General features: G+C 46.2%; 1 long non-coding RNA gene across 1 annotated transcript; it reads right to left on the reverse strand.

Moving 5' to 3' along the window:
• Positions 1-82: 82 nt before the first annotated feature.
• LOC132567695 (uncharacterized) lies at positions 83-7,797 on the reverse strand. The gene is made up of 3 exons (XR_009555115.1): positions 7,764-7,797; positions 4,275-4,355; positions 83-114 (listed from the first exon to the last, which is right to left on the reverse strand). It is a non-coding gene; the product is annotated as an uncharacterized LOC132567695 (long non-coding RNA).
• Between the last annotated feature and the right edge of the window lie 2,918 nt (positions 7,798-10,715).

Here is a 10,715-nt window from a genome sequence, read left to right on the forward strand (position 1 = left end):
GCATCCTCACAAACACTTCAAGATGTACATGTTGCACGATGTTCGGCGGGGGCAGTTGCACAGTCTGCCAATGCGAGACCCTTTGCGCACTGCACACTGTTCACCTGCATCACACTGTAAAGGGGGGGAAGGGTTACAGATATACACTGAAGCAAGGCCTCTCTTCCTCCCCCACCAGATGCCCCATAGAGATAAGAACATAAGAACATGAGAGAAGCCATGTTGGATCAGGCCAATGGGCCATCCAGTCCAACACTGTGTTACACAGTGGCCAAAAAAACCCCAGGTGCCATCAGGGGGACCAGGACACTATTGAAGATGATGATGATGATTATATTGGATTTATATCCCACCCTCCACTCAACCTCAGAGTGGCTCACAATCTCCTTTATCTTCCGCCCCCACAACAGACACCCTGTGAGGTGGGTGGAGCTGAGAGGGCTCTCACAGCAGCTGCCGTTTCAAGGACAGCCTCTGCCAGAGCTATGGCTGACCCAAGGCCATTCCAGCAGGTGCAAGTGGAGGAATGGGGAATCAAACCCAGTCCTCTGCACACTTAACCACTACACCAAACTGGCTCTCCTAGAAGCCCTCCCACTATTCCACCCCCCCCCCCCAAAAAACACCAAGAATACAGAGCATCACTGCCCCAGAGAGAGAGAGTTCCAACAATAAGCTGTGGCTAATAGCCACTGATGGACCTCTGCTCCATATGTTTATCCAATCCCCTCTTGAAGCTGCCTATGCTTGTAGCTGCCACCACCTCCTGTGGTAGTGAATTCCATGTGTTAATCACCCTTTGATAATCAAACCTCAAAAGGATGTGTTTAATTCTAGGGTTCTCATGATTTACGAACATACGAAGCTGCCTTATACTGACTCAGACCCTTGGTCCATCAAAGTCAGTATTGTCTACTCAGACTGGCAGTGGCTCTCCAGGGTCTCAAACTGTGGTTTTTCACACCTATTTGCCTAGACCCTTTTTTGGAGATGGCAGGGATTGAACCTGGGACCGTCTGCTTACCAAGCAAATGCTCTACCACTGAGCCACCGCCCCTTACATTTGGGTTATATTTGGTACAGGCATCCCAAGGCAGGCTGCAGGACAGTCAGGTGGTTCACCAGCACAATGGCAACCTTGGAACATTTTTAGCGGCCTTATACTTCTTAAGGTGAGGTGCCTGCTGGTGCCAACTTTTCCTGGCACTTAAGTGTTTTAGAAATTGCATGGGGCCAGGTGAGACTTTGCCCTGCAGGGCTTCATATTGGCTGTGCAAATGCAAAAAAAAAAATGTATCAGCTGCCACCACAGCACAAAGATTTTCATTGTGTGACTGGAAGTAAGCTGTATGTATGCTGGAACCCATTTTTAAATAATGTGTTCGTTTTAAAAGACATCTTCAGCTGCTGGTTGAAATCTTGATGAGCTGCTATTAGAGTTATGCATGAATTTACTTTCTGACATTTTGTCATTGGCTGCACCTCCTGTGGCAGCCATTTTGGGATTGCCCTTACCACCCTGTGTCAGAATTCCAAAGATGCCCGCAGGCTCAAAAAGGTTGCGAATTCTCCATTCTAGTCTAGGTAGGAGAGCCAGTTTGGTGTAGTGGTTAAGTGTGCGGACTCTTATCTGAGAGAACCGGGTTTGGTTCCCCACTCCTCCACTTGCAGCTGCTGGAATGGCCTTGGGTCAGCCATAGCTCTGGCACAATTGTCCTTGGAAGGGCAGGTTCTGGGAGAGCTCTCTCAGCCCCACCCACCTCACAGGGTGTCTGTTGTGGAGGAGGAAGGTAAAGGAGAGTGTAAGCCACTCTGAGACTGATTCAAAGAGAAGGGTGGGGTATAAATCTGCAGTCATCTTCTTTAGCAGTGGCTGGTATAAACTGGAAAGAACACTGGCAGGAATGAAGACTGGGTTTGCCAACCTCCAGGTGGGACCTGGAGATCTCCCAGAATTACAACTGATCTCCAGGCAACAGAAATCAGCTTATCCGTAGAAAATGGCTGCTTTGGAGGGGGGACTCAATATAGCCTGCAGAGGGCCCCCCCGCCCTCCCCAGGCTTTACTCCCAGCATCTCTAAATGTTTCCCAACCTAAAGATACATTAACCTCTAACCCTAAAGACACATTAACCTCTTGTTCCTCCTCACTTGACCAGGGTCCAAAGGAAAACAGAGTGACTGCCTGTGTGTGAGGGAGATAAATATGGCCAAACTACCCATTCTGTTTGAGAGACTTGCGGTCTCTCTCACCTTCCTTTTGGAAGTTCTAGGAGGGAAACTTGCTGCCTAAACTGCTCCTGCCAGCTGATACCTCCCCCTCATGAATCGCTGTCCCCTCTGGGGCTGACTTACTAAGTATAACCGTCATTCTCCTGTTGTTTCCTTCCACCCCAATAATTGCCTGTCCTTATAGTCTGGCTCATTATAGTATGGCTCAGTGTGTTTTAAATTACAATCCTATTAGAAAATAATTGAACTTGGAAAAACTTACTTCTGAATAAATAAGCACATGGTTTTACAGTGGGGCTGCGATCTACATAGCGGATAACCTACAATGATTCTATTCAATTAAAATAAAACTGGCTCCTCTGGAGTTAACGGGTTGCGAGCTGCAGTCTTCATGGTTCTGGTCATGGGTAGGGTTGCCAGTTTTGGATGGGGAAATACCTCGAGATTTGAGGGGTGGAGATGGGATGGGTTGGATCTGGGGAGGTCAAGGATCTCTGCGGGGGTTTAATGCCATAGAGTCCACCCTCCAAAATAGCCATTTTCTTAAGGCTGCCAATCCCCAGTTGGGTGGAGCAAAACAACAAACTCACTCAGTGTAGAAAATATTTCTCTGTATAGTCCACAAAATACAATTTCTGAGCAGCAAATAACAACTCAATGGTACAGAAAGAAAACCACCCTGTGCACGACACAACTTCTGTCCAAAAACCATGTAACATTTAAACTGTAGTCCAGCTAATGATAAAAGAACAGGTCCAATTTTGTTTTGGATATGAAGCATCCTTCTTCAAGGGACCGTCTTTCATAGCCATAAGTTCAGTAGAGCTGAAGTGCCATAATTTATTTCCTGGCTTCATAAGTTTCTATTCTGTTTTAATTCATTTTTCCGGAATGCCACTGCCAATTACAGTCCATCAGCATTTGGTTGCGATCCCCAGTTGGGGGCAGGGGATCCCCCAGTTTGGAGGCCTTCTCCCCACTTCAGAGTCATCAGAAAGCAGGGCAGGGGGGGAAATGTCTGCTGAGCACTCCATTACACCCCATGGAAGACCAGTTCCCATAGGGTGTAATAAGGCATTGATCCATGGATATCTGGGGCTCTGGGGGCCTGTTTTTTGAGATAGAGGCACCAAATTTTCTACATAGCATCCCAGTGCCTCTCCTTGAAACATCCCCTGAGTTTTAAAAACATTGGACCAGGGAGTCCAATTCTATGAGCCACAAAAAGAAGGTGCCCCTATCCTTCATTATTTCCAAAATGAGGGAAGGCATTTAAAAGACACATGGTCCCTTTAAATGTGATAGCCAGAGATACCTTTGAAATTCAATCATGCTTGTCAGACCCTTACTCCTGGCTCCACCCCCAAAGTCTCCTGGCTTTACCTCCAAAATCCCCAGATATTTCTTGAGTCAGACCTGGCAACCTTACATTTTCTCCAGGGGGAGTGATCTTTGTCATGTGGAGATCACTTGTAATCGGGGGTCGTTTTATAGAAAAATAGGTAATGGAGTTTATTAGCATAATTCATCAGCACATGCCAGCCCCCCACCACCAGCCAAAAGTAACCTGATGCAAGAAAGGAGAACCCTGGGTGAGTGAGGCCTGCCCAAGCAGGCCTCACTCACCTGGGGCTCTTCTTGGCCGTCATCCCCACCCCACAGTCAAAAGTCCAACAAGCTATCTGCCACCCAAAATCACCTAAGAAGTGGAGAAAAGGTGGTGTGGGCTTCTCCAGGGGTTAATGAGGGCTGCTGGGGGTGTGGCAAAGCTCCTGGCGGCTGGCTGGCTGCCTACTTTCCTAATCCAGGGATTGTTATGCAGCTGCACCTACTATTCAATGGACAAGGTAGGTGGGGAGGAGGAAGGGGAACCCTCAAAAAGGTTCAGGAGCTGTGCTCCTGTGAGCTCCTGTTGAATTCAAGGCCTGCTTGTAATAGTGGGAGATCTCTAGGACTCATGTGGAAGTTGGCAATTCTGTGGGATGGATATAAATGAGCCACAGAAAGCCAAAGCGGGCCTCTGTCCACTCCACACTACTTACCGAAGGCACCCACCCTAACTTCTTTTCAAGAGGCAGCTGGCTGCTCCTCAGCTTCTCCAAGACCTCCTGCAGGGCTTCAATCTGCAACTCAAAGGGGAGCACACTTAAGGAGAGAGCAAACCGCTGGCATCCATTCTGAGCAAAGAAAATAGGTAACAACAGGAATATGGGATGTCCCCCATGTGGCGAACACAGGTACTGCAAGAATAGCAGAAGGGGCAGACATTTCTCATTTTAGGTGATTATGAATTTGGGCAGTTTAGTATAGAGATTTGTCCACCTCATAATGGTTGGCTGTTGGCTGCATGATGAGTCAAGCACCATTTCCCCCACGACGTTCTTCAACTCAGAAGGATGAACAAGATTCTGCACATGGTCAGTTAAGCGTTCAGCCTGCTATATACATACAGGCTCAAGGTATTCTAGAATGTTAACCTCTTACCCTCCCTGAAATACTCCTGGACTGCTTTGAAGCAGGAACATGCACAGGCAGCTGGTTTCGGGGGCTCCATGCTGAAGTGTCTTCCTAATTGCAATTAAATTAGACATTTGGTCAGTTTCTCAATTAGTCAGCTTCCTAATCTCAAGTAAATTCTTGATCGCTGCTGTCAAAACTGTGACTTTCCCTTTTTGCCCAAGCAGCCTTCAATTTGGTAAAGTGTGTTTCCTATCTGAGACAATCAATTATTTTAAGTGTTTCTTGCAAAAGATTTATAGGCCTACCCCTATCCCACCCTTAAAGGCCAGAGTGGATTTCAAGAGACTGAAATTTCTGCACAGCTGGTGGCGGCAGTGAGAATCTAAAGAAATAACAGCTTTGTCGTCTCTTAAATGAGTAATCTTTTTCAAAGATGGGAAAAATATTAAACACAATTGAAAAAGATCTGACATTCTATGGATGAAAGACCTCGTATAAGTACTGTACAGGGTTTTTTTTTTTTTTTTTAAAGGTAAAGGTAGTCCCCTGTGCAAGCACCAGTCGTTTCTGACTCGGGTGACGCGGCATCACAACGTTTTCACGGCAGACTTTTTACGGGGTGCTTTGCCATTGCCTTCCTCAGTCATCTACACTTTCCCCCCAGCAAGCTGGGGACTCATTTTATCAACCTCAGAATGACGGAAGGCTGAGTCAACCATGAACTGGCTACCTGAACCCAGCTTCTGCCAGGATCAAACTCAGGTCGTGAGCAGAGAGCTCGGATTGCAGTACTGCAGCTTTACCACTCTGCACCATGGGGCTGTTACTGTACAGGTACAATTCTCCAATAAGAATCTGGTTTTTGCATGAGAACATATTGGTGAATTGTGCCCTTGAGTCTTAGTAACAGAACAAAGTGGCTGTATGAGAACATATTGGTGAATTGTGCCCTTGAGTCTTAGTAACAACAGAACCATATGAATAGCCCAGTTTCAGCACAGTAATTTATTTCTTTAGGGGTTTTCCACACTGAACACCCTGCCTCCATGTTGCAGAATTATCAGTTAAAACTGTCTACTCATCAGGAGTCTTGTCTGTAGCACACATCAGCGGGTAACTGCATTAAACTCAGCGACTGCATATACTTAATAGCAAAGAGCACCTTTAAGGCTAACTAATTTTATTGTAGCATAAGCTTTTGAGAAACACCACGCCCTTTGTCAGATGCATGGAGGGTATGCAGAAACTGGCCAGAGATATATAGGTGGTATGAAAAAGGGGGAGTGTGTATGCAGGAAGTGAGCGCCATGTAAATACAAAGCAAAAGACTGGACTCTACTATTTTGCAGCAACAGACTAACATGGCTAACTCCTCTGGATCTATGCATATACTTAGTACACATGCAGGAGTTTGGGGTCATAGTACAACTGTCCACTTGGTGCTGAAAACAAATGTAGTATTAGAGCAGCAAAGCAACGAACAGCATCTACCAGCACCATGAAGGCAAAAGGAGAGGACAGCCTCAGGCCAGAATCAAACAAGGCATTATCCCACAATCCAGCCAAAGAGAAAGAAGAAAAGGAGTAGGTTTTTATGCTCAAACTTTCTCTACTTTAAGGAGCAGCTTACAGTCTCCTTTCCCTTCCTCTACCCACAACAGGCACTTTGTGAGAGAGCTGTGACTGGCCCAAGCTCCCCCAGCAGGCTTCACATGCAGGAGGAGTGGGAAATTAGACCCTGTTCTCCAGATTAGAAGAAGAAGAAGATATTGGATTTATATCCCACCCTCCACTCAGAAGAGTCTCAGAGCGGCTCACAATCTCCTTTACCTTCCTCCCCCACAACAGACACCCTGTGAGGTGGGTGGGGCTGGAGAGGGCTCTCACAGCAGCTGCCCTTTCAAGGACAACCTCTGCCAGAGCTACGGCTGACCCAAGGCCATGCTAGCAGGTGCAAGTGGAGGAGTGGAGAATCCAACCTGGTTCTCCCAGATAAGAGTCCGCACACTTAACCACTACACCAAACTGGCTGATTAGAGTCAGCCACTCTTCACTACACCACCCTGGCTTAACCAAAGGGCACCTTGTGAGGTAGGTGGGGCTGAGAGAGTTCTGAGAGGACTGTGACCATCTCCCAGCAAGCTACCTATGGAGGAGCAGGGGAACCAAAGCTGGTTCTTCAGCTTAGAGTCCACTGCTCTTAACCACTACACCATGCTGAGATTTCTTCCACTGAAACAGATGGGATTCAAAGTGGCTGTACCCCAGGCATTTTGCCAAACAAATTTCTTCCAAGGTAATTGTTGTACTTAAGCAGTTAAACTACCCCCAAGGTCTACAAACCAACCTTTAAAACAGCCAGAAAAACCAGGTAAAAGTTAGAGAGAACAGTCAAGCTACAATTAAACAAGTCACATTTTCCATTCAAATTGCATTTCTGTGTTTAGCATGTTACCACTCCGTTGTCTTGTTATAATAATCTGCATCAGCTCCGCATGGTAGGCTGGTGCTATTATATCCATTTTGAAGATGGAGGAAAGGGCTGAGAGACAAAGTAGCTTACTTAATCCCACCTGCCTAGTTTGGGACAGAGGCCGCACTTGTTCTGCAGACTTCTCTTAAATAATTGGAGAGAGAATAAGATGATTTGAACTGGGTGCTAAAATAAAAGTCACATGAACCTTATATTCTCTCTTTCCCCAAAGAAGCCCAGATGGGTGGGGGAGGTTCTCTTTATTTCCCCTCAAAACAACCCACTGAGGTCAGTTAAGCCAAGGGGGAATTGACCAATCAAGATCACCCATTGAGCTTCACAGATGATGGGGTTTGAACATAGGTCTTTTCCTTCCTTCCTTCTTGCAAACATCTGATGTTAATGTCTTGTGGCTCTCAAACATCTGACATTTACTCTATGTGGCTCTTACATTAAGCAAGTTTGGCCACCCCTGGTCTACAGGCTTGCAAACAAAAATTAAAACCAGATACACAAAGCTATCTTGCAGAACAACCATCAAACAGCAACACTGAGACATTTGGGCACAAGAAGCTGCCCTTGTGTTTCATTCCCCCACCTCGATTACCATTTCTTTTTCTTCCTGGCTTTCAGCAGCTCCCCTGATCTCTGTCGATTCTTCGCAAGCCCCCAAGAGTAAGAGAAGGCAGCACCCAAAGCAGAGAATGTAGAGCCTGGAACTGGCCATGGTGCTGAACTTCCCAGTCAAAGAAGAGAACAGGCTTCCATTCCTCAGTTCCTCGGATGGATGAGGAGGGTAGGGGCTTTATATCAGCTTGCCAGTAGTGCTTTGTGCCTCTTTGGCAACCTGATTGGTGGAAGCCACTGCATCCACTTGTGTGCGGTCACAATTTTAGTTATTCTTGTTGGCATGAAGGGTGGGTGGTCTGCAGAAAGGGGGAGCGGTCCTAGCTGCTGTCTGGAAAGATCACCCCATCATTATTTATGTCACCTTGCTTCTGCCATGGGGGATAACCCTCTCCTTCCATTTGTGATGAATTTTTCAAAGTCTGTATTGACAAAGAGCAAAAACGGGTGATATCGATTTCCCGCGGCGAGAATGTAGGATTTCTGGGGCCCCATCTCCATCCTCCCCAAGGACATTTTAGAAATAGCTTTAATTGGATTGCATCTCTTTCTGGCGTCACTGCTGGAGAACTCGCGTGACCCAATATTCTAAAACAAATACCCCTTGGCAGAAATTATAGCTAAAAGTCCACAGACAAATAGGATTGGGGTAGTGAGGCCACTCTGCCTCCCACCACCCTGGTTTCCAATTTGTATCTCATTACAGAGGGGTAGCCCTGCCATGTCTGCCACTGGGAAAAACGAAATTAGGAAAGATCTCATATCACTGCATGAAAATAATAGATTCATTGTGGCAGGAACTTGGGTGGAATGGAGCTCTCCATCTGGTTGCAAGAATTAGATTCTTGATGGGAAGATATAGGGTAGAAGCAAAGAGAGTCAAAAGGCCATGGGAAGTTAAGTGGTCCAGTCTGCAGCATCCGCAACATCTCTCTGCAAAGATTAAATGTACACAAAGCCAGCACGGAGACCACCATGGCACAGATTCACCTATGTGAAATTTGCCATTCTCTACAAAACTTCAGAAGGGGATTCCAGCATGAAACATCTCAGTTAGGCATCCTAAGAAAGTTTGATAGTACCTCGTTAGACCTCAACAAAGACAATGGACTTCTACTATGATAGACTAGAGCAGGGGTGGCCAAACTTGCTTAACTTAACAGCCAAGTAGAACAAAGTCAGATGTTTGAGAGCTGTAAGGCATGTATGTCAGATGTTTGAAAGCCGCAAGACGGACGGATGGACAGAAGGAAGGGGTAAAAAGAAAGCAACTTTAACTTTAAATGTATTCTCTAAGCCACATCTGTTCGTTTCTTGTCTTGAAAACCTTGCAGAGTTGACATATGTCCACTGCGACCTGAAGGCACTTCACACATGCATTGGGTACGATCCCATCAGTGTGGTCTGTGAGCATGGTGTTTCCCTGTGGTGCAAAGAAGTTTCCCAACACTAGCAGAATAGATCCATGGGGTCCAACCCCATTTGTGTATACACAATTGAATTGCATGAAGAAGCTCCTATATATCAGGTGAGACCACGGGCCCATTAAACTCGGCCTCACCTGCTCCAATTAACACTACTGCCCAGGGTTTTCCCCAGACAGGTTCATAGAGCAGAGGCCCATCAATGGCTACTAGCTGTGGAGAGCAGACCGAACCTCCATATTCAGAGGCAATAGTCCTCTGAAATGACGAATAGGAGGCTTCAGGGGAGATCCTTGATCTTTCTGTTGGCCATTCAGGGTAACTGGTTGGCCACTTTTTGAAACAGGATGGTGGACTAGATGGACCACTGGTTCAACCTTGCAGGGTTCTTCTTAGGGGAACAACTAGGGTTTGATCTACAACCTTCTACATGCAAAGCAGAGTTTCTGGTCAACAGGGCAACTAGAAAGAAACATTTCTCACCCTGTCCTATTACTATAAAGAATACAAAATACGTTCCTCCTTATGACTGAAACATCAGAAGAAAATTAACATGACACCTCCAATTTATAATTACATTGCAATCATTTATTTCCTTATATTTATACTCCATCTTTTCCATGCAGCTCGAAGCAGCTGACAAATTCTAACGACTAAAAAGCGGGAACTACAAGTTCATCACTGGTGCACAAAATGAGAGACGGTTCTTCAAATATGCAGGTCCCAGGCTGTGAAAGGCTTTAAAGTTTATAACCAGGACCTTGAACTGAACTTAGAAACAAACAGTTAAAAGCAGCAGCTGTTTTTAAAAAAGGTGAGATCTGGATAATTTGGCTGCCACATTCTGAACCATCTGCAGTGGGTGTATGAAGTGGGTGTCAGGTGGTGGGCGTATCAAGTGGTGTCAGGTTGCAGCTAACTTACGGTGACCCCAGCAAGACTTTCAAGGCAAGTGAAAAGCAGAGCTAGTTGACCATTGCTGTCCTCTCTAGAGTCTTCCTTGGTGGTCTCTCTTCCAAGACTTATGAAAACTCCAGCAAGGGGCTTTCAAGGCAAGTGAGAAGCAGAGGTAGCTAGCCATTGCCTGCCTCTGCAAAGCCTTCCTAGGAGGTCTCCCTTTCAAATACCAACCTACTTAGCTTCCGAGATTGGAGGAGATCAGGTTGTACCATGCCTTCCTTCCTGTAATATGGTACCAATTGCCATTTCAATGTGTGGCACGAATCCTGTACAAACTTGAGAAGTCTGGAGAAAGTTTCTGTCTTTGATTCCTCAGCAGAGGGGGAGAAGAAACATGCTGATTGACTCTGCGGGGGGGGGGGGGGGGGCTTTCCAATTTGTTTTGAATCAAAGGTGTTATGAGGTGGTGGATTAATGCCAGAAAGAGGCCCGATCTGGCCAGCCACAATCTGTCACAACCCGACATTGAAAATTACCAGCTCCTAGCGCATTAAAGATCTATGGAGTATCTGGCTAAACAATGTGTTGGTCTGAATCTC

The sequence above is a fragment of the Heteronotia binoei genome, chromosome 2 (genome assembly GCF_032191835.1).
Source record: "Heteronotia binoei isolate CCM8104 ecotype False Entrance Well chromosome 2, APGP_CSIRO_Hbin_v1, whole genome shotgun sequence".
Classification (NCBI taxonomy): domain Eukaryota; kingdom Metazoa; phylum Chordata; class Lepidosauria; order Squamata; family Gekkonidae; genus Heteronotia; species Heteronotia binoei.